Here is a 23,551-nt window from a genome sequence, read left to right on the forward strand (position 1 = left end):
TGTGAATGATCTCAAGGCAGTTGAAAGCACAGTCACCAAACAAACCGCTGGTAACACAATACGCCTGCATGGATTGAAATCCTTCAGCGCAGCAAGGCTTCCCCTCCTCAAGAAGACACATGTACAGATCTGTCTAAGGTTTGCCAATGAACAGGGAAAGATTGGGATAAACTGCTGTGGTCAGATGAGACCAAAATTGAGCTCTTTGTCATCAACTCAACTTGCTGTTTTCGGAGGAAGAAAAATGCTGACTATAGCCCTATTCGGCCGGGACTAGTTTTACAGGGGGTCGTTAGAGAAATTTGTTTCAGAGACATACTTTGTTATTTTAACCCCGTCCGAATCTGTCATGTCTGTCTTTCTCTCACACCACATCTGTAAAAATTACGGAGCAAATTACCTACTGTTTTTCAGCAAACTCGGCGATCCCCACCCGAATGAGAATGTCTGTGATTGGCAAAAATGTTTTTTTAAAAACGCGTTTTTCTTTTGTGTTTTGGTAAATACTGTACAATCTCAAGTGTGCCATTATTCAAGTTTGCACACCAATAATGGATGTAGAATCCACGCATCATGGACATGTGGTCTTGTGCAACGCCCCAGTGTAAAACACAGACACTCCTACCTACCTCCATAATAAACATGGAGATGTTAGTCCCGTCCAAATGCATACATGAAATGACAGACGTCGTCTGAAAAAATTCTAACTCAAACGTCGTTTGGAAAACTAGTCCTGTCCGAATAGGGCTTATGACACTAAGAACACCACAGTCCCTACAGTCAAGCACGGAGGTGGAAACATTATGCTTTGGGGCTGTTTTTCTGCTAAAGGTACAGATTGACTTTGCTGCACTGAGGAGCCAATGGATGAGGTAAAATTTTATGTATTGTAAAATTTTGGAAGAGAACCTCCTGAAGATGGGTTGTGGATGGGTCTTCCGGCATAAAAAATAACCCCAAACATACTTTCAAGGCAACTAAGGAGTGGCTCAAGAATACGCACATTAAGGTCATTGAGTGGTCTAGGCAGGCTTCAGACCTTAATTAAAAAAAAATGTACGATGAGAGCTGTAACTTCGAGTTGCCAAGCAACAGGCAAGAAACCTTAAACATTAAGAGAAAATCTGTAAAGAATAGTGGATTAAAATGCATATCAACATGTGTGCAAACTTGGTAAACAACTACAAGAAACGTCTTTTCACTGTGCTTTCCAGCAAGGGTTTCTCTACCAAGTACTAAGTCATGTTTTGCTTGGGGATCAAATACTTATTTCCCTCATTAGAATGTAACTTAATTCATAACATTTGTATCATGTGCTTTTTCTGGATTTTTGGTTGATATTCTGTCTCCTTTACCATAAACCTAGGATAAAAATTATGGCCCTTTCATTTCTTTGTAAGTGGGCAAACTGTAGTGGATCAAATACTTATTCCCCTCACTGTAAGAGCTACCCCACAGCTCAAATAAACCTCTAAAGCAGCTGCATGTGTCAAAGTAAAATTTAGGGTGTGTACGGCAATTAAGCAAGGTCTTAGGATATAAGTATAGCACAGTAGTCTGTTTGTTTTTTTGCTTCTTCGTGGAGATTGAGTCTTGTAAGACCGATGCTTTTCCTCCGTATCACATTGTGCAGTAATGGTTTATTAACGACTCCGTCAACACAGTGATTAAACTCGGGAGCACTGCTAATATGGGCAAGGAAGCTTGTGAAAGAAGGGAGGGAGATTACAGGCCACCCATTACCAAACTGGCCATAAACCGAAATAAATTGTGATTTGATAGATCGTTTTCAAGAAGACCAAAAAGTTTTGTTCTTCCTGAATGTGTTTTAAATTATTCTGGCTGGTTTGATCTTTTGAAACATTGAATGTCATGACATTCTGTTCATTGCCTTCGACATTTGGGTATCAGGCATTTCTCTGCTTTCTGTGAGCTGACCTTTCCCGTAAGGATATCTACCAGCTTTGACAGCTATCCGGAAGTATTGTATTATAGCCGCTGTTTAATTGGCAATGATTTAAAGGCTTTGGGGTGTATTCGAAAAGTTATGGCATTATGTATACAGAGAAAGATATTCATATTAAGAGTTTGGTAACTGAGGCACTCAAACTGATTTTCTGGGATCCCTGTATACACAACTTATATGTTTTATATGATGTAACACAAAAGTAAGAGTGAATTCATCACGTGGAAGGAAAAAGGACAACCTGTAGGAAATCCATGTGAAGAATGAGAGCACAGGTAGTGTGTACAGACTGTAACTCAGGCCTAGGTATGACCTCCTAGACCAAGTTTTTATTTTTATTTTTTTAGGCCCAAAAAAAAAAAACATTTTCATGTTGTGATAACTTTAAGCATTCAGCCAGTGGTGCTGGACTTGATATTACTCTTTCCTTAAGCTGATGTACAGTGCGAGCTTCTTTTAAACATATGTTACACAAACTCTGTCCTAGATACAAGCATTGTTTATTGCAGCATATATATTCTATTAATATTTCAATGATTTACATTAATTAGTTTTTAAGATATGATTGTACATAATTAGAGAGAGACCTTTATAGCCTGTATATGATCAGTGTTTTTAGTCCAGATGGTTAGCAGGAATTAAAACGATTGAGATCACTGAGACACTGCTGCTTCCTTCCTAAACACTGATATTAAATGCTACAAAGTACATTAATCTTTAGTCACTGCTTTTCTGGGGTGGGGTCATGGTAGACCCGGAGACTAACCCATGAACACTGGACTGTGGATGTGACACTGGATCACTGTAGTGTTCCCCCCCCCCCCCCCCACACACACACGCGCACACACACACTCTCGCACATTTATTCCACCTACTGGCATGCTTCTCAGAGGTGGGAGCTAAGCTAAGAGCCTGGAGGAAACCCACACATACAAGGGTGGAGAACATACATTGACATTGCACACAGATAATAACCCAAGATCTGACCAGGATCTGACCTGGAGTTGTGAGGCAGCCACGCTACCCAGAATTGTGAGGTTGTTTACATTACCACAGTCACCATAACCACTGGAGCTTAAGACACGCTGCTGTTTAGATTGTGGTATAGTGTTGGATTTTACTTTGCAACAAAGTGCCTGTTTTTTTCTTTTTTTGTTAGTTTTTTTTTTTTAACATGCAACCAAATGCAACTAAGCAGTCAGTTATAGAAGGGACTGCTGAAGCAGGGTGTGAGACAGAGGCCACTAGGACCAAAGGTTGCCCTATAAACTGTTTCTTAACGTCGAAGCATTTAGCAACTTTTCAAAATGTGACCACACGCCGGTGTCCAGTTTCTCTTCCTCATGTTGCTTTTATTGCCCCACAAGATACTCCTCTTTCAGCCTGTTCTTTCTTTCTTTCTTTCCTTCTTTCTTTTTTAATTTGCTGCTGGTAACCTGAGCACCGCTAACTGTTCATCATTGTAAATTAGTTTGTGTGATGCACCTTGTTTTTGAATAATTTATTGTAATGATCGGAAGTTTTCTATTCTGTAAATGATTGTCTAATCAGGGACTTAATGTGTAGAAATATCCAGGCTGAATTACTGTAGCAAATGGCTATTCATTTATTTTGTTTACTTATTTATTCATAATTTTTTTTATTTATAACTCTGATCTAAGTCATTTTTTTAAAGATGTCCTTGCAGTGAAGGATGCCCTTTATAAACAGTAGCATGAGCCTGTGTGATCAGAAGCGTCCTGCACTTCTTCATAACTGCGTCTAAAAATACAGTGACAGTATTCAAATATTCTGTCACCTGAATATGTGAACCTGTTGTTCTGTAGCTTCCCTAGGCCTGAGTGACACTCTGCAGTGGGACGGGCTCCTTCTTGCACTCCAGTTGCTGGAGTGTGGAGAGCACTTGCCTAGTTTGTAGTTAAAGAATTATCTTTAAGAAGACAGGGTTTTTTTTTTTTTTTTTTTTTTTTTTAACTGCGTATTTTGTTTGTAAAATCACTCATTAGCTTGCCAGATGTCTCTTCTGAGATGAGACACAGTTCAGTGGAGGTCCTTAGGGTGAAGTTACTTCATTAAAATTGAAGGTCAGAGTAGATGGTTGCTTCAGCATACCAATTTAACTACTTGATGTTCTTTGTTAGACGGACTAATTAATTAAAAGGGTCAGTTGTGTTTGAATTGCATGAAGGTGAGTAACAATCGAAATTGAACATATTGTGATTCAAAAACGTCATGATGTGCTTTTTGTGGTCTCCTTTACACCAGAGACTTTTCGGCTAATGGCGAATATTAGTGCAAACATGCGACTAATTTATCACGTGAACATATTTCTGACTCGTTTCTTAGAAATTTTTATTTATTTTTTCATAAAGTATTTAAGCTTTCTCTCTCTCTCTCTCTCTCTCTCTCTCTCTCTCTCTCTCTTTCTCACACACTCTCTCTCTCACATACACACTCTCGACTGTATTTGCCGTGATTGGCACAGTGTGACAGATATGACACAAAACCATCCCGTCAAAGCCTGGAGGACGGTAATTCTGTTTAGCTGCTTCTGATAATAAGTCATGCAGCTGTGCACGCATGCACGAGCACATGCAACATGCAAAAGAGTAATTCCATCTCAAATCAACCAATGAAAGAGAAATTTTCCACCATCACCTCTCAGATTTTGCTGATTTTTTCACCAATTGTTGGTATTGCCATAAAAAATAAAAAACCCCAATTTTTTTGTCCCAACTCCCACTCGTTAAAAAATGACAGCCATCTTAATTTTTGGCCTCAAAGTGCTTTAAGACATGCCACGCCCCTTTTTGAATTCCTTTTTTCCTTAATAACTCACTTGCTATATGTCATATGGAGATGAAACTGGGTATATTTATGTAAGTTTTTATGTAGATTCAGATTCTGCAATCGGAATTTGGCTATCTGCTATGGTTATGGAGATATTTCTGAAACAAACATTTTTTGGGGGTACCCCTTTTCGACCCCCCAGAACCTAAGGTCTGCATGTATATATGTTACTCAAAAAAATAGGGGTTACTTCACATCACCTTATCTTGAAAATAAATAAAAACCAGGGGTGTGTTATGCCCTGTTTTATAGAAATCATCAAAAATCAATTGTCCAGGTTTTGCAAATGTTTTACGATTTGATACACATTTTATATACAGAGAATGTACATGGATCTACACAATAGGCCTTATCTACCAGTAAATGTGTCATTTTATGGTGGTACATGTAAGATACATGTATCACTGTCAAACAGTATCCTGTAACTGAACCATTCAGGTTCATACTGATCAGAAAGTTGAATTATCTCCAACCAACTCCATGAGTGACCTCGCACTCAAGGAACTTGGTGATTGCATCATCTTTTTCTTGGTGCTAATTAAGTGCAGAAAAACAAAAGCATGTGAGTGTGTTTCATTTATGTTAATTAATTAACTGAAGCTTTCCAATGTAGTTTGTTATCTTAATCACAATCTGATTACAAAGACTTGATGGCAAAGCTTGTCTGTTCTTTGGATTCTCGTGAATATATGTTGCTCAGGTGTGAGCAGTGGCCCCCCTAAATCAAAACTATCTGATTATCTTGATTATGGCAGGGCAATATGGCCAAAAATATTTATCACGATATATATTTGAAAATTTGCGATAATGATATAACTGACGATATGATTGACACGAGACAAAGCAGCTGTTTGTATGTGCATTAAAGCTATATAAAAATTTAACAGTGCAAATGCAAATTCCACACCACTGAAGTTGCACCATTTTTACAAACCAATTCTGGTTCATCTGTTTCATTCAACGATCCGCTTTCGCCTTTCTTATTCTCCGCCGCCGCCAAGCTTTTTCCGCCATAAGCGTTTGGAAACAAAGGCACTGCACATGCGTGTTTTACCCATATTCTATCGCGATATTTCATTTTCTTATCATTGCCTAACATTGTACCGGTATTGCCGTGGAAGGTATAATCTGGCTCAGCCCTAATCTTGATGGTATATTTGAAAATGCTGATTTGGACCCAGATGACACTGTTCAGTTCAAGCAGTGGAATTCATTATGAGACTTTGTGAAAAATGTGACTTCTGCACAGCTCATCACTATATAGCCAAGGCCCAAGCTGCTTATTTGAAAGAACTGAAAGAGAAACTTCCTATTGGAAAGGAGGCTGTTATCCTCATGGATTTTGCCGAATGTTATTTTTTATTTGTCAGGATGCTGTTCAAGGTTTTATTGGGATACATCCCAGGTGATTCTGCATCCTTTCGTGGTTTACTATAGGGGTGGTAGTGAAAACGATGGTTCACTAAGTTGCAAAAGTTTTTGTGTTGTCAGTAATGAAAGGGAACACAATGCTATTGTTGTTCACAAGTTTATTAAGGTTCTCATGAATCCACCGAAAGTTGTTCTACCAAATTTAAATCATGTGCATTACTTCTCAGATGGTGCAGCCAGCCAGTACAAGAATTATAATTTTTTTTACAAATTTGTGGAGGCATTTCCTATCAAAATGACTTTGGTAGCTACAAAGTGCATGCCTTTCCTATTTGATATTTTTATTATTGTGTCACTGCAACTTGACAGGTCTCGTACATGTACCTTTTTGTCTTATTCCATGAACTCTTTTTTGTGGGCTTTGTACTTTCAGAATCAGATACCCAGGGTGATGAAAAAAAAACTGTGATTAGTCCTTTTAGTGTAGAGAGATGAATAACGTCATTATCAGTCTTTGACTAGACATGCATTACAGAAGAATTTGAGGTAACTTTTACTTTGAAAGGAGCAGATTTTATGAGTATGCATTAAGTATTCTACAGATATTGCAGTACATTTCTGTGTGTCAAAGCATTTAATGTTGCAAAACCTGGACAAATAATTTTTGATGATTTCTATAAAACAGGGCATAACACACCCCTGGTTTTTATTTATTTTCAAGATAAGGTGATGTGAAGTAACCCCTATTTTTTTGAGTAACATATATACATGCAGACCTTGGGTTCTGGGGGGTCGAAAAGGGGTACCCCCAGAAAATGGTTTTTCAGAAATATCTCCATAACCACAGCAGATAGCCAAATTCCGATTGCAGAATCTGAATCTACATAAAAACTTACATAAATATACCCAGTTTCATCTCCATATGACTAGGTTGAGTATGAGTTATTAAGGAAAAAAGGAATTCAAAAAGGGGCGTGGCATGTCTTAAAGTACTTTGAGGCCAAAAATTAAGATTAAGATTAAAAAAAATTGGGGGTTTTTATTTTCATGGCAATATCAACAATTGGTGAAAAAATCAGCAAAATCTGTGATCATGTGGTGGAACCCACTGGTTGATTTGAGATGGAATCACCCAAATCTATGCTGCATTCAGGAAGTGTTCACTAACTGAATTAGTCCAGACTGAAGACCTCACTATGGTGATTGATAGAGAAGTTTGTTAGGTAGTGGACTATACATGATTCAAAAACTAGAGCTACAGAGAGACACTCTGATCATCCAGAACATTAAAAAGAAAACAATATTTTTTTTAAGATATCTTATTTGCATATTGCTGTATACACAGTGAACGCTCAGTCACACTCATTTATGTAAATAAAAGCTTGAAAGACTTTCAAAAACCAACAAAAGCATAAAAAAACAAATGTGCTGCTTGTATCATCCTAAACCATGCTCTGCAGGACCCATTCAGAATATCATCTTATTGTTCACCAGAAATTCATCCAGTTTCTGCTTAAAGCTCCACAATGTTCCTTAAAAGCCACTGCATTCTTCATGGTTATTCTTTACATATTCAGTCGACCCAGTAGCTCAGTTAAAGCCCAGGTATTCCTCAGTCATGCATTGTTGTTTTTTATCGTATCAAGGGAAAAAAAAACCTAATTGTCCCAACCCTACCATTTCAATAAGAAAAAAAGCTATTATTGATGTTTTACTGTAATTCTTCATTCCTTATCTTCTGTATGTCTCATGCTATAGAAAACATTTGTATGAAATCAGCTAGAAGCACAGAATTGGCTTCCCTGCATCCACAAATAGTATTTTGCCCATGCTCTCCCATGTTACAGTTGCTATAGCTTTAATAATGTGTCTTATTTGTTTTCTGTTAAACAGGTGTAAATTATGCAAGTGTTCAGCATCTAATTACCAGCATTTCATAATCATGATTTTTTGATTTATAAACAAGCTCTTGATGTTTGCTACTGCCTGACTCTTGTTTCATTCAGTCCCTCCTCCTTTACTCTCTCTCTCCTCCACACACTCGTGGTGCACACACCTACAGTCTACCAACCAGGTCTCTGTTGCTAAGCGACAGGCGATGTACGTCGGACTGCTCTTATGAGGGTGGCGTTGGTCCAGCATGATTTTATGAGAATCGATCCTGACTCTCTGGAAGCTTCAGTGAAGTCTTTGCGTCCTCATAAGCAATCTGATGCTTTACTGAGAATGAACTTGACATAAGGAAGGCAGTGCCTTTTAAATGACCATTACATACTGGATGGGTTCCTCTTAAACAATAAGATGATATTCTAGATGGTTTCCCCAGAGCATGGTTTTAGGACAATATGTGGGTTTTTATGCCTTTCATTGGTCTTTGAAAATCTTCCAAGTTTTTATTAAAATAAATGAGTGTGACTGAACGCTCACTAAGTATTGATTAATGCTCTGTTAACTAAGGCAGGAAAATGTGGTCTGTGTACCACCGCAGTCTCATAACCTCGTAGCCTTTTAGTGCGGGATTAGCAGTGGAGATTGGCTCACGCTAATGAAGAAAGGCAGAGCTTAACCTCTTTTAGACAATGCCTGCAGGCCAAAATTTACCACCTGAAGCTTAAAACGCTGCTCTTTTCTGTCAGTCTCGATTCCTCTTATCAGGCCAAGAGACAGAGAAATGTAGATGTGTAGAGTATGTGACTTTATGTATATTTTTAAATACAGTAAATCTGTGCAACCACCAGAAATCATAATCATAAGTATATTTTTGTTGAGTTACAAAAGGGTCGTTCTCCTTGTGTGCTGCTTGCTTTGTTTGTTGTTGGCCAGTGGTATCAGCATGAACTCCTGTGTGTGTGGGTGTGAGACGAACTGTGTGGTTCACTGTTAAAATTTCTCATAGAAATTTTACTGTCATTTCATTCTGTAATGTATTTTGACATGACCCTTTTTTGGCGTAGTATTTGTAGTATTTTTACTTTTTTAAATAGTCTCTGCATTGAAGAGAAAAACAAACGGACATGGACAGCCCATGTTTGATTCAGCAGCGTTAAAGCCTATAAGCTGGCGTTTCCTAAGCGGGGTAACAGAAAAGCATTTGCCCTGTCATCTGGAGATCACAAGCTCAAATCCCGATGACGCTACAGCCATCTCTGGCCGGCTGGGGAAGTGGTGGCAAGATTGCATGCCCACATTTATCACACCTCAACTCTAGACCCTATAATGGACAATCTGTGAGCCCAGGCAAGGCCTTTGCATTCTCCCTTCTGGGTAGCTGTTGCTCGGTTGGGGGGAAAGTTGGGGGGATCGGCAGACTGGTGCAATTTATATTCACTGTTACATGTGCAACCTCTGGCTCTGAAAAATGTATCCAAAGAGTGAGTGCCAAAGTGTGCAGTTCCTCAAATGTCCACTGGGGTCTGCTTCCCAAATTGAGTCAGTCTTTACAGAAGTAAACATTCATACAGCCTGATAGAAAAAAATGTTCTTGATCTGAAAAGCTAGATTTCATATTCATGCCAGCTGTACAAGGGGGGAACTAATCACGGTTGTCAAACCACTAGCTGTCTGCTCTGCATCATTTCAGTCAACCAGTTAACTAGAATCATTGAGTTGACGCAGGACGACATGTAGGATATGGGTGATGAAATTTAGTAATTTAATGCAAAGTGACGATAGCAATATTATGGTTAGTAGCAAAGTTCCTCCCATATGCCCATTTATGGATTAACCAGGGGGTTAAGGTGGGTCTGCTCTGTCCAAAATGGTGATGACCGGAACTCCCACAGCTGAGCTTCAAAACTGCTCTCAGTCCATTAAAAAGAACCGGATGAACCCACAGGGGATGTCATTGAGGGTTTGTCCAGTTCTTATACGGTCTATGGAATCAACTGGGTTCTTCCTGCTCAGAATGGTAGTATGGGTCACGGCGAAGATTACACACGTGAATACAACGAGATTTGTCATTACAGTGTTCAGATATGTGGACCTTTAGATCTGATGTCACAAACATCTCCCACAGTGCTCTCTGGCAGCCACAAGTCTTGGGTTGGCTTTTATTCATCTTATTTATTTATTTATTCATTCATAACTCCAAAACATTTTAAATAATTCTAGGTTTTTAGCCCACAATGTGTGTCAGAGTTTATGCATAATTAATTTGCAATTAAATAACTAAATAACTAAGCTAGCTACATTTTAGAATATAATTTTTATATTTTAAAATCTTTTCTTTCCCTTGAACCCTTTCCTGCCAGTTAAAGAACTATGAAATTATCTAATTAGCAGATAATTTATTTTGTTGTTATTTTTATACTGGTATGTAAAGTTATTCATAATAGACAGAGTCACAAAGCAGTTTCACAGAAATCTGAATTTTTAATTTTTAAAATGCTTAGTCCTGACCTTTTAATGCCGAGTTCTAAACACAGAAAATATCTTACAGGTTTGTTACTTCCTACTTTCGTCCTAAGTTTATATCTCATTAAGTCACTACGCCTGTGTTTCTGATGATTAAATCTGTGAATTTGTCTCTTGCTTGATGTGAAGCTTCTGTTGTCCCATAAGCTTCATATCAAGCTAGAGACTTCCTGCTGATAAACGAGAGTGAAATCTGTCTATTCATTCAGCTTTAATAAATGTATTATCCAGGTTTACTTTTTTTTATTTAAAACTTAAGTTTATTAGAAAACGTATTGTGCAGGTACAGATAAAAAAAATTGACATCTAACTGTAGTATGAACAACAGACCGTTATACTTTTAGTGGTAACTTTTAACCCCGTCACAGTTAGTAACTGTCTCTTGCTAGAGGAAGCTGCAGATGCACAGATGGAAACATTAAAAGTCAGGCTAAGTGACACCATTAGATTAAAGGTCATGAGAACATGCTTTGGGGTCATAAAAGGTTGACAGGTGAGTTGTGTTTGTGTCTGCCAAATGAAGCTGTTGCTTTAGGGAGCTGCTTACACTACGTGTATGATTACAGTGAGTGGAGAGAGTGAAAATGAACTGATGGGTCTGAGGAGGGCTGATGAAGGAGGTCTGCCTGTTGGATTTGCACTCTACTACTGCCCTTAGAGCAATGACCTTTCACCTGTACTGCTACAGCATCTCATCTTCTAGCACCTAGACACGTGTATAGTGGGCAAATTAATAGAGGCTTGGGGATTAGAGATCAGTATCACCACATTGACTCGTTAACACATTGACAAAGTCAATGTGTAAATGCTTTATTACATTTATAATAAAGATGCACCGATCGATCAGCCATTGACAGGAATTGGATGTTTTTCGGCTTGATTAGCCATGACTGATCGCACTGCACATGATTGATTCTGAGTGCACGAGCTCCTAAGTGGTGCAACAGAAACACATTTTTATGCCATTATTTTATCAAAAGTTGAACAATTCGACTTTTTATTTAAACTCTGTGAGTGAATTAGTCTCGAAACATGCTCATTATACACCTAAAGGATTATTATGAACACCTGTTTAATTTCTCATTAATGCAATTACCTAATCAACCAATCACATGGCAGTTGCTTCATTGCATTTAGGGGTGTGGTCCTGGTCAAGACAATCTCCTGAACTCCAAACTGAATGTCAGAATGGGTAAGAAAGGTGATTTAAACAATTTTGAGCGTGGCATGGTTGTTGGTGCCAGACAGGCCGGTCTGAGTATTTCACAATCTGCTCAGTTACTGGGATTTTCATGCACAACCATTTCTAGGGTTTACAAAGAATGGTGTGAAAAGGGAAAAACATCCAGTATGCGGCAGTCCTGTGGGCAAAAATGCCTTGTTGATGCTAGAGTTCAGAGGAGAATGGGCCGACTGATTCAAGCTGATAGAAGAGCAACTTTGACTAAAATAACCACTCATTACAACTGAGGTGTGCAGCAAAGCATTTGTGAAGCCACAACACGCACAACCTTGAGGCGGATGGGCTACAACAGCAGAAGACCCCACCGGGTACCACTCATCTCCACTACAAATAGGAAAAAGAGTTTACAATTTGCACGAGCTCACCAAAATTGGACAGTTGAAGACTGGAAAAATGTTGCCTGGTCTGATGAGTCTCGATTTCTGTTAAGACGTTTAAATGGTAGAGTCAGAATTTGGCATAAACAGAATGAGAACATGGATCCATCATGCCTTGTTACCGCTGTGCAGGCTGCTGGTGGTGGTGTAATGGTGTGGGGGATGTTTTCTTGGCACACTTTAGGCCCCTTAGTGCCAATTGGGCATCGTTTAAATGCCACAGGCTACCTGAGCATTGTTTCCGACCATGTCCATCCCTTTATGACCACCATGTACCCATCCTCTGATGGCTACTTCCGGCAGGATAATGCACCATGTCACAAAGCTCGAATCATTTCAAACTGGTTTCTTGAACATGACAATGAGTTCATTGTACTAAAATGGCCCCCACAGTCACCAGATCTCAACCCAATAGAGCATCTTTGGGATGTGGTGGAACGGGAGCTTCGTGCCCTGGATGTGCATCCCACAAATCTCCATCAACTGCAAGATGCTATCCTATCAATATGGTCCAACATTTCTAAAGAATGCTTTCAGCACCTTGTTGAATCAATGCCACGTCGAATTAAGGCAGTTCTGAAGGTGAAAGGGGGTCAAACACCGTATTAGTATGGGGTTCCTAATAATCCTTTAGGTGAGTGTACACTCTTAGACCAGTCTCGAAACACACACATTTGAAGCCATGCACGGTTGTGTTAGGAGCTGTGCACGGCAGCATGCTTACAATTACTCAACACACTCAAAAACGTCACAATTATTTCATAATCCTACAGGTGGTGTACTCTACACTATCCCCACACTGGCATCCCATGTGGTAGGAGATAATTATTTGCTTTAAAGTTTGTTTAAAAATAATACTTATGAAGGATAATGAGGGCACTGATGGCTCAGTGGTAGGTGTTTCGCCTGCCATGCGGAAGGCCTGGGTTCGATTCCCAGCCAGTGCCCAAACCCCAGCCACTGAATGCAGTGCCAGTCCCAAGCCCGGATTAAATGGAAGGGTTGCGTCAGGAAGGGCCAACTGAAAGACCAACAACAACAACAACTTATGAAGGATAATGGAGATTTTTGCTTTTAATGTAAGTTCAAGATAAATGGTAAACTCTTGTTTTTAAGGTTAGTTTGTTTAAATGCTCCCCTTTGTGTATAAGTAACAATGAAGCTTAAGTATAAACATTTTCAAAGGTTCAAGGTCATAAAATTGTAACAAAATCTTAAAATAAAACATACTCTCAAATTGGGATATTTATAAAATCGTGATACAGAATCGCAAAATTGATCAAATCGGCACCTAGGTATTATGTCGGGTAGTGATCCCCATCCCTATTATGTGTACTGTACATCTGTCTTTGGAAACAGCTGTGTTCTAGTCCGCAGAACAAACTACAGTATATCTACAGTACAGCTAAAACAGCACTCACTAGTCTTTATTTATCTTCAACTATTAGTTTTTTATTCTACCCACTGATTCAGGGGAAAAACAATGTGGTGGAGACAAGGAGTAGTTCCCTGTTTCGACTGGAATGCTACCCTAGATCAATATTTACGTTAACATATTGGCAATGACTTTAGAATATTTGGATTAACGAACAACCTGGCTGTTTCCTGCATTCATTTTCTAGTGCAAGATTTAATGATACCTTTGTGACGCAGGAGGGTCTTTAACTGAAAGCGTTTAATATAAATGCTCGTAAACCACAATACCCTAATTACCAGAATCTCACGTTTACAATATATATATATATATATATATATATATATATATATATATATATATATATATATTAATTTATTTTGATAAAGTAAAAATAACATGCATACCAAGTAGGATTAATCATAAGGCTTTATCTCCTTCCATTTTATAGCAGCAATCTGTCTGATTTGTGTTTTCAGTTGTGTTCTTTGTTCATAACAGCATATAAACCTTGGTTTTTAGTGAGTGTGTCTGTCAGATGTGAAAGCATGGTATCTGCCGTGAAGTAGCGGTAATCAAAGCAGCTGCAGTTGAGCACAGTGTTATCGTGTTTGTGGCCTTGCCAGTGCGCCGGCTTCATTCAGCCGTTATCCCCCAGTTGGCTGATTTACGACGTAGCTGGCACTAAAAAGGGATGAGATGCTTTGAGGTGATGGTGTGACGGATGGCTAGTGGAAGAGGCGTCAAGCATTATGATATTTTATTTTTAAAAGAGTATTTCAGTGGGAGTGTCAGTGTCGTGTTACTCTGAGGAAGTGCTGTCTATTGTAAACACATGCCATCATCACAGTAGCACTAAAAGCTGGCCCGCGCTCAGAAATTAAGTCCAGCCTCTAAAGGTTCTGTTAGTTTAGATGTAATCAGTGTCTATCCTTGTGACTTTCAAACATTGCTATGTAACTAAGGCAGCAGCAGGCTTGCATTCAAGATACTGTAGTAGCAAGTGCAAGACAAGACTTTCTGAACTATCTATGAAAGAAGCATTAGCCTGAAAAAAAATACAACCATCCTTTTATGAAATATTCAAACGCTGCCAAATTCTAACTTGAACCTAGTGATGATATAGAATTATTAATACGACTTATCACGGAGGCATAAGTCAGGTCTTGAGTATCTTTTAATATTTCACCCCAAATCGCAGAGTAATGTAAATAGTCAGTGGACAAATGACAGTCAGGAGCTGAAAGCCAGCACAGCGTCAGATATGATCTGTCACCTTTCTTATGCATGAATCAAAACAGTCCATCAGCACCAAGGTCACCTTTAAAGATATAATTGTTTGAAGACCTTTAGTCTAATGTTATTGAGTGGGGCTTGCTTTTGCTGGTGGCTGTTTTTATTTAAAAAAATCTCTGAAAGGTCAATTTAAAGGTCTTTTTTTATGGGCTGCTTATAGACCTGGTCATTGATTAGAACAGGTCACACTTAATGGATGGTTAAAGGCTTCTGCTTTTCCTCTCATGTCTTAAATGACAGGACCAGGTCAAACCCTTTTTGATGCTTCTCGCTTTTCATCATTCTTACCATTTCAGGTAGCGGCTGACTGCGACACAGGTGTCCAGCTCGTCTTAAGGGGAATAATACAGCAATCTTAACCCCTGTCTGTCCCATCTGGTGCATTTGAGGGATTACCCCACACCAGAGTTTAAGAATGTACAGAAACAAGGAGCAGAAAACTTCAGATAGAAATTAAGGCAGTTTAATTTTACCTTAAACAGTCTGTGAAATTTCCTCACTCTGGGATGAATAAACGTATCTTATCTTATCTTATCTATTTGTTGGTAAAACACAATATTGTTAAAGTCTGTATTAGTAAATACCACTAGAGATGATGAAAAATTGATTCATTTAAGTATACTCACAATTCTCTTGTGTAGCAAGTCATGTGCTGTATCACCACACTGATGGCTTTTTTTTTTTTAATTAGGTTTAAAAATGATAATTCTACAGGTGATGTGCTCTAAACTATTCAAACCCTGGCAGGCTGCACGGCACCCTGTGTGGTATGAGTGAATTATTTGCTAGGTTTGTTTAGACAAACTTAAAAATTTTAACCAAAAATAAAACATAAAACCATACTTACAGAGCTGCAATATAAATAGTGTTTATTAGTTTTATCATGTTATATTATCATGATGCACCTAGATAATATTGATTAACAATTGATGATTCTCCTCCGTACTAGCCACTAAAAAAATACTCTTATCTTTGAAACCATACATTATACAGAAATTCGACTGTTAGTGTTAATTGTTAATCTCTACCACACCTTTATACATATTCTGCAAATATTATGAGTGAATTGTGTTTTTCCCACACTGTAAGTAAAACCTTGCTCAGGAATGTTTGTGTCTAAGGAGCCATTGATTTATATCCAGATATTTCTGTGTAATATTCCTGTTAAAGAAAAAGTGGTGCTGCATTGGGCTTTTAATGTGTGTGAGAGAGTAAAAGTGAGTTGGATCTAATAATCAGGCTAATGTCTAAGAGCACTACACTCCTGGGTGATAAAGTAAACTACTCATGCTTATTTAAGTCAGCGGGACTTGGTATGTAACTAGCAGTACACAAAGAACTTTAAATTGTGACTTGATCTTTCTGTGACGATCATTTCAGTGCTCTTTGTCTTTAAATGTGTGTGTGGAGTGTTTTCTGTGTGCCCTGTTGCATGTTTATAAGCAGCTCATGGCAGAGCTACAGTGATGCAGAGCTACACTGCAGATGGAGCTTCTTGGTGAGGAGATTTGGACTGATTGAGGAGGGAGTTAATTAGTTCTGAACACAAGGCTAGCCCAGCAAAAGATGAGAATCAATTTATGCATGCATGCAAACCCCCTCCCCCCCTTCCCAAACACACACACACCACAGTTTGAAGGTATGCCCTTGAGATGACAAGTAGCTGATTGGAGCAATAAGAAAAATGGAGTCATGCTGCAGGTTGGTGAACGCCTGTGGGAATAAGTAACCTGAGGTGGAGCCCAAGGGAGGAAAAATAACATCAAGAGCTGAGAAACATAGATTTCAGACTGCGGAAAAGCCTGGGAATCTCATTTCGCTAGCGAAGAAAAGATCTTTAAAGCCATTTGTGCATTTGGTCTAAGTTAATTCTTTTTGTTCTTCTATACACTGTAGAGAAAGTGGTTGTATGTGATGTTGATTAACATTTTGAACATTACACCTCATGGATAAAGCCTGTTCGCAGAATTAATTCGAGCTGTTTCTGAGAAAGGGTGTTCCTCTTGCCAAGAAGAAAACTGAATGAAAAAAGCTTCTCATAGAAGGGCCTTTTCTAAATCTGAATATCAGTTTATTAGTTTCATTTTATTTCATTAAAAATAGTTTTTTTAAAGATCAATCATGGCTGTATTTAAATGTAGATTTTTTGACAGTATCTGATGCTAATCCCAAAAGACTGTATAATAAACACTCTAAAATGCCCTCTTTAACCCAAAAAATTTTCACATGATCAAGAATTAAACCTCAAATTGTAATTGGGATCTAATTTAATCACGTTTTAAACAGTGACTTGAAATGTACACTCACTGGCACTTTATTAGCTATGCTCTAATAGTACTGAATAGGGTCTCCTTTTGCTCTCAGAACAGCCTCAGTTCTTCATGACATGGATTCCACAAGATGTTGAAAACATTCCTTTGAGATTCTGGTCCATGTTGACTCAGATCAGGTGCATTTTGATGCTGCGACTTTCCAGTCCTGTTACGTCGAACCCAAGTCGTTCTAGTGACTGAGAAAACTAAACTTTTTGTATTTATCAAACCAGCTAGTGATGACTAGTGTCTCTGTGTGTGTGTGTGTGTGTCTCTGTGTGTGTGTGTGTGTGTGTCTGTCTCTGTGTGTGTGTGTGTGTGTGTGTGTGTGTGTGTGTGTGTGTGTGTGTGTCTCTGTGTGTGTGTGTGTGTCTCTGTGTGTGTGTGTGTGTCTCTGTGTGTGTGTGTGTGTCTCTGTGTGTGTGTGTGTGTCTCTGTGTCTCTGTGTGTGTGTCTCTGTGTCTCTGTGTCTCTGTGTGTGTGTCTCTGTGTCTCTGTGTGTGTCTCTGTGTGTCTCTGTGTGTGTCTGTGTGTCTCTGTGTGTGTGTGTGTCTGTGTGTGTCTGTGTGTGTGTGTGTGTCTGTGTGTCTGTGTGTGTGTCTCTGTGTGTGTGTGTACAGGTTTTCGTCTTTATTCCTCATACTTTTGTATTTTTACAAGGTCTATGAATGTGTCTGTGTGCGTGCGTGCATGCGTGAGGTGTAATCATCTCAATCCCAGGATATGCTTAGTGGTTACTAAGTGGGTGAATGTGCAAAATAAGCGAAATACAGATTCATGCAGTTTTAACAATTTGTGACCATTCAGTGTCTGCAAGAACCTCTATTTTTTTATTCTTTCTTTTTTTGTGTGTGTTTGATCCTAATATTGTTCAAGTTTGGTTGTTAGTAATCATAAAGCAATTGTTGCACTTCTCCAACCCACCTAGCTTCTGTCAAAAACATTCAAGCTTGAATAGTCTCTTTGTGGTTGAACGTTTGCTACTCCTCCTGTGGCTAGTCATGTCTATCTGTCTTTCTACAAAAGAAACTTTGATGCCTATCATTCTCTTAGCACACTGTAACAGGTTGTGCCAGAACCGCTCTGATTTTTTAAAACTCAATATTTGGTTTATGTAGCCTTCGCCTAACCCAAGTCTATTTGCATGAGCCGTAGTGTGTGTTTGTGTGACAAAGCAAAATTAAAATCCTAGACAGAGGGAAGTCAGTCAGTCAGTCAGTCAGTCATGCTCAATATTGTATCAGGTGTTGACTGGGTGTTAGGATGACAAACAGATAGTCCTTGTGTCTCAGTCAATTCAATGATTTCTCACATTTCTACAAAACAAAATGATTTGTTGCCTGGTCTATCTGGGAGCATTGTGGTATTTAATCTTTTAGTTCTTTCGTTTATTAATTTCCTGCATTTTAAATCATGCTTATAACTGTCCATCATCCAACAGGCCATCAGATCGTTCTGCTCTGTGAGACCAAATGCATGCTGAGACCATATCTGGTAACACCCCTCTCTCACCACGAGTCAGCGCGGTTTCGTGCGGAGGCCGTACAGTAAGTACGGTTCATTGGGATCCGCCACAGGTTTTGGTGTAGTGATTGCGTTTCCAATCTTCTCGCAGAAAAAATTAAACACGTTTCATTTATTTTGGCGCTCCTCGCTGAAGCTCGCAGAAAACAACAGGTGAAATAGGGGTGTAAAAGTTATTTCTTTAGTTAGGTGGATTCTTGCCATCTTTTTTTTTTCCTGTTTGAAGTTAACACGAGAGAACAGGGCCAAAACACTCTAGTCATAAGTAGTAGAGCACCGTATGAAATAGCACTCTAGACCTTATTAAAGACTGTGGTCTGTTCATCATCACAAGGCATTAGGATTATTACAGCACTGCGGGCAGATGCCTATAACCTGACCTTGTCCACTCTGCAGTGAGGGTGTTTTGTCTGAGAGCACTGAGCCTGAAAATCTCCTCTTAATGGATGCAGTGTTATGAATTAGGTATAGAGGCATCTGTGGCTTAACACTAATATACAGGGATCGTAACATTGTTCTCTGGTGTGGGTCGTGTGCGGGAAGTGAAGGAACGCCTCTGTGTTTCAGTTCTGCCTGTTCTCTCTTGTTTACAGAAACTACATCTGTGGTGGAAATGTCACAAAAAAGGAAAGCATCTTTTAAATACTTGTGGGTTACTGTATATTAAAACTCTGAATACCCATATTATTTACTAAGACAAATAATTAAACTCTCTCCAGACATGTAGACTGTATAATTCGCCAGGAACCAAAACATTGACTCTACTCAGGGCACAAGGCAGGGGACATTCTGGATGAAATGCCATCATAGAGGAGAGGTGCACACACACACATATGTATACATTCACGTCAATTGGCCTACAACACGTCTTTAGACTTTGGGAGGACTAGAATACCCGAAGAAAACCCGCCAAGCACAGACTGAAGGTGAGATGTGAACCTCCAACCAATGAAAATGTGAGTCATCAGTGCTCTTCCCTGAGCCATCCATGGTGAAAATGCCTTTAACAAAGAAACAAAGAAAAGACACTGTTTTATCATACTTGCCCTGTATTTATTGAGAAGTAGAGGAACTTATAAAAGTTTTCTTTTGGTAAAGGTGTTTAAACTTGATGCTTGTCTTAGTAGGTGGATTAATTAGCATGCATGGATAACAGATGGTCTTTTCAGGCTCAGGAACAGGTGCAGGTATGTAGATACGCTTCCGAACGCAAGCCGAATAAAGTGCAACACAAAGCGGTCACAGAACACATTACCTTGCAGGAGAAATTAAAGATGCCAGCTGTACTTTTTTTTTTTTTTTTTTACCTTCTACAGATACAGGATGAGAGCGGCTCCGCATACGAAATATTCAGCAACTACTTGATGAATTTTGAGGAAGGTTAAAACAACAATGAGTCTTTCTTATACCTGGTGCGATAGCTTGTAGATTTTTCATGTCCTCTTTAAATTGACAGCATATTTAGAATAATATGCTTTGTCGTTTGATATCACATTTTGTATTCTCAGCACTCTGGTTTTCTTAATGATGCTGCTTAATGCATTTGGATACCTACATTACCAAAGAAATGATACCTGCGTTAATACAGAATATATTTAAATAAAGTTCAGCTTTTTCCTTCCTATTGGAATTTTCAACTTCTAATGGGATTGACATGGCTATATTTTGTGCATATATAAATGCAAAGTTCACAAAAATAAAATAAAATAAATAAAAACTACAAAATGAATACATATACAAAAACAGAAATCCAGTTTGGCCTGCCGCCTGTGTGGCCGTTGTAGCTGGCATCCCCTCACCACACTTTATGCCATACTTTGAGCATGTCTCAGACATTCCTTGCTGGATATAACAGTCGGCAACACATACGACAGGCAGAATTAAGAGCTGATGGAACATTGGAGCAGTGTGTGTTGCAGCAGCGACTTGACTTGACACTCTATTTGCAGGTAATGGTGGCATGCAGGCGTCAGGATCTGCATGTGGGTGGAGCCACAAGTAAACAAGCCACAAGTAAATACAAGTACAGAGACAGAAAGAGAGAGTTCGTGGAGTTTGCATGTTCTACCCATGTTTGTTGGGTTTCCTCCACATGCTTCAGTTTTCTTCCACAGCCCAAAGACATGCAGGATAGGCGAACTGGCGTTCCCAAATTGCCCTGTAGTGTATGAGTGAGTCTGTGCGTGCTTGTGCCCTGTGGTGAACTGGCACCCTGTCCAGAAGGTGTAGCTCATCTTGTGCCCCATGTTCCCCAGGGATAGGCTTCAGGCCTCCTGCAACCCTGAACAGGATAAGTGGTAGAGAGAATAATTAATGAGGGACTGTTTTATAATAAGCCGCGTGTGCAGTAAGATTTTTGTTAAATCATCATGCTACCTCTGGCCAAAACAGAAAGTCCTCTTCCCATTAGTCTTACCCCCTAGAGCCAGTTTTGGTTGTAGAACTGCTCCTGAGTGGAGATTTGCCCTACATCCCTTTTTTCTTTTGGCTTATTTCATAATGCCACACATTGTTGTTAGTCCGTTGCAGGGTTTTGTGTTAGAAGAGTCGACCTAAAAGCTCTTGCTAGTGAAGATTTATAGCATGCTGGTTTAAATGATGGTATCGCATATGTGGTGCTATTGAGCTGGAGAAATAGAACGAGATAATGAATAAGAGTCAGCATGAGTAGGCATGGCATCCTGTAGGCAGTCCTCTATACCTGTGCAGTCTTTACATAATGGCCTTGGCTTGCCTTTAGATCCTAAACCTCTGTAGAGTCTGTGAGGGGGTTAAGTTTGACACAATCCTAAATATGCACTTTATACGCAGTGAGAAAAAAAAAAGTTTTGTAGTGTGTTCGTTACACATTTAAAATGTCTAAGATTTAGATTGGCTGTTTGAGTAGACGTACAGAAAACCCTAAGAAATCTATAATGTTTTTTCTTTCCTCTGATTTTTGGTGTCTGTAGCAATTGTTGAAAAAGTTAGGATTGTGTAGATCTTGTTAGACATATTTCTTGGCTTCCTGGGGGAAGTTAAAAATAGAGTTGCAGTTATACCCCCAGCGAGGCAAATGTAAGAGATTGGAACAGCTGTGCTGAAGACGTGTCGTGTTCAAGCAGTCTAGGTTATTTGACCTGTTCTTTGCCATTCCTTATTAGTGGAGCTCCTGACTATATTCCTTACAGCAGTTGTTTTTTAAGATTGTGTATTTGTGCTTCATCCCCATACATGTACTTTTGCATGAATATGGTCCTGTGTAGAGGTGGGTGTCACCATTTGTGTCAAATCCTGGCTGAGGCGTGTGCTGCCCTTGGTTGCAGATCTCATGAGGATTAACTGTAATTCGTTCCTGAGCAGAGGAGAACACGAAACACTCCTTTACAAAGTACTCTTGGTTGCACCCCGAGTAGTTCTTGTGATGCTCAGTGATGCTGCAATGTGTAGTGGCTCGGAAAATGTGGCAGGCCTAACATGCCCAGGAGGAACACTATGCCCCGTGGTATTGTTGTCACGCACTACAGGGAGAGAACAGGAAATGGCTTTAGAATGTTTTGAATATAATTAAGCAATCCACTTTACCTATTTGCACATTATGTGTGAATAAATAAAAAAGGTCAAATAAAACATCACATGAAGGTTAAATGGCAGAAGCTTATTAGCAAGATGAACAATAAAAAAAAAGGTCAGAAAAACAAGGTCAGTCTCGATTCTTTCCATTCATTAATGAAGATACACAAGAGAGAGGGAGAGAGAGAGAGTGTCTCCTGGGCCATTTGTCTGTTTGGATAGTGAAAAGGGCCAGAGTGTGGTTAAAGGCTTTGACATCACAGGCGTAAAAATAGCAGATGGAGTATCCCATGGCATGCTGCTCCTGAGCCCTTCTCTGCAAGCTGTTCAGGGCAAACAGAAATTGTTTCTTGTTCGAAATGCTTTAGACCGTCCAGCCATCAAAGCGAGAGGACAATAAATAATTTATGGATTTATCCACAAAGCAGAACATCTACATCCATCTATACTCTTTTGACACTTTCTGCAGTTGTAAATGTCCTTGTCAGGAATTGTGATTGGAGCGTTTCTTATGCAGCAGCCCTGTAATCATTTGTAAACATGAATGCCTATTGACTGAGCAGCACAATGACTGGTGTGAAGCAGTTTAAATGAGATGCTCAGAAGTGCCTCACTGGGAGTTCCTCTAGTGTTTCCAGCATTGTTTGTTTTCTTTAAATGGACATGCTTTTTAGCATTTTAGTTTTTGTTAAGTCGATGTGTTTCTTGAAATTTATTTATTTAGTGTGAGATTGAGCTCCTTAATAATGAAAACATTGTTTTATGATCAGTTTTACTAATCCTTATAAAGGATGTCAATATTTTTAGTGCTGCCTATGTTTTATATGCTTCATCAATTCGAATGTGGCTTGAGGACAGACAGTTTGTAGAGTGCATCGGTAGAGCAGAAGTAAATGGATGCAGTTTTGTAAGGAAATTAATAATCATTAGGTATTATATGTTTGCACTGAAAAAAATCTGATCTATTTTATTATTACAGGTTTTATGCATTTATTTTAATGTGACTAACCTGATAATCTGATGCACCACCTGGCCAAAAAAATGTTGCACACTGAGATTTTATTCAGTCACCTCAAGCTTTGATTACAGCACACAATGTGGTGGCCAGTAAATGTGTGAAAATGATTATTCATGCATCACAACCACTCAGTCACAATTTGAATCCTGGAACATGCCTGTGCCATCAAAGAAGGAAAATCTCCATAGATGTGGTAACCTGGTCATCAGTACATT

General features: G+C 39.1%; 1 protein-coding gene across 13 annotated transcripts in view; it reads left to right on the forward strand.

Annotated features, from left to right (window-relative positions):
- Positions 1-23,551, forward strand: part of kcnma1a (potassium large conductance calcium-activated channel, subfamily M, alpha member 1a) — a 166,486-nt gene that overhangs the window by 23,190 nt on the left and 119,745 nt on the right. The window contains exon 1 of one of the 13 annotated variants that reach the window (XM_053501583.1): positions 16,719-16,794. The exons of the other annotated variants lie outside the window; for them this stretch is intronic. The gene's annotated coding sequence lies outside the window, so the exon portion shown is untranslated. Of the gene's footprint in view, positions 1-16,718; positions 16,795-23,551 lie in introns of those variants that run through there. 13 annotated transcript variants of the gene reach the window in all.

The sequence above is a fragment of the Clarias gariepinus genome, chromosome 8, assembly GCF_024256425.1.
Source record: "Clarias gariepinus isolate MV-2021 ecotype Netherlands chromosome 8, CGAR_prim_01v2, whole genome shotgun sequence".
In the NCBI taxonomy this organism is placed as follows: Eukaryota; Metazoa; Chordata; class Actinopteri; order Siluriformes; family Clariidae; genus Clarias; species Clarias gariepinus.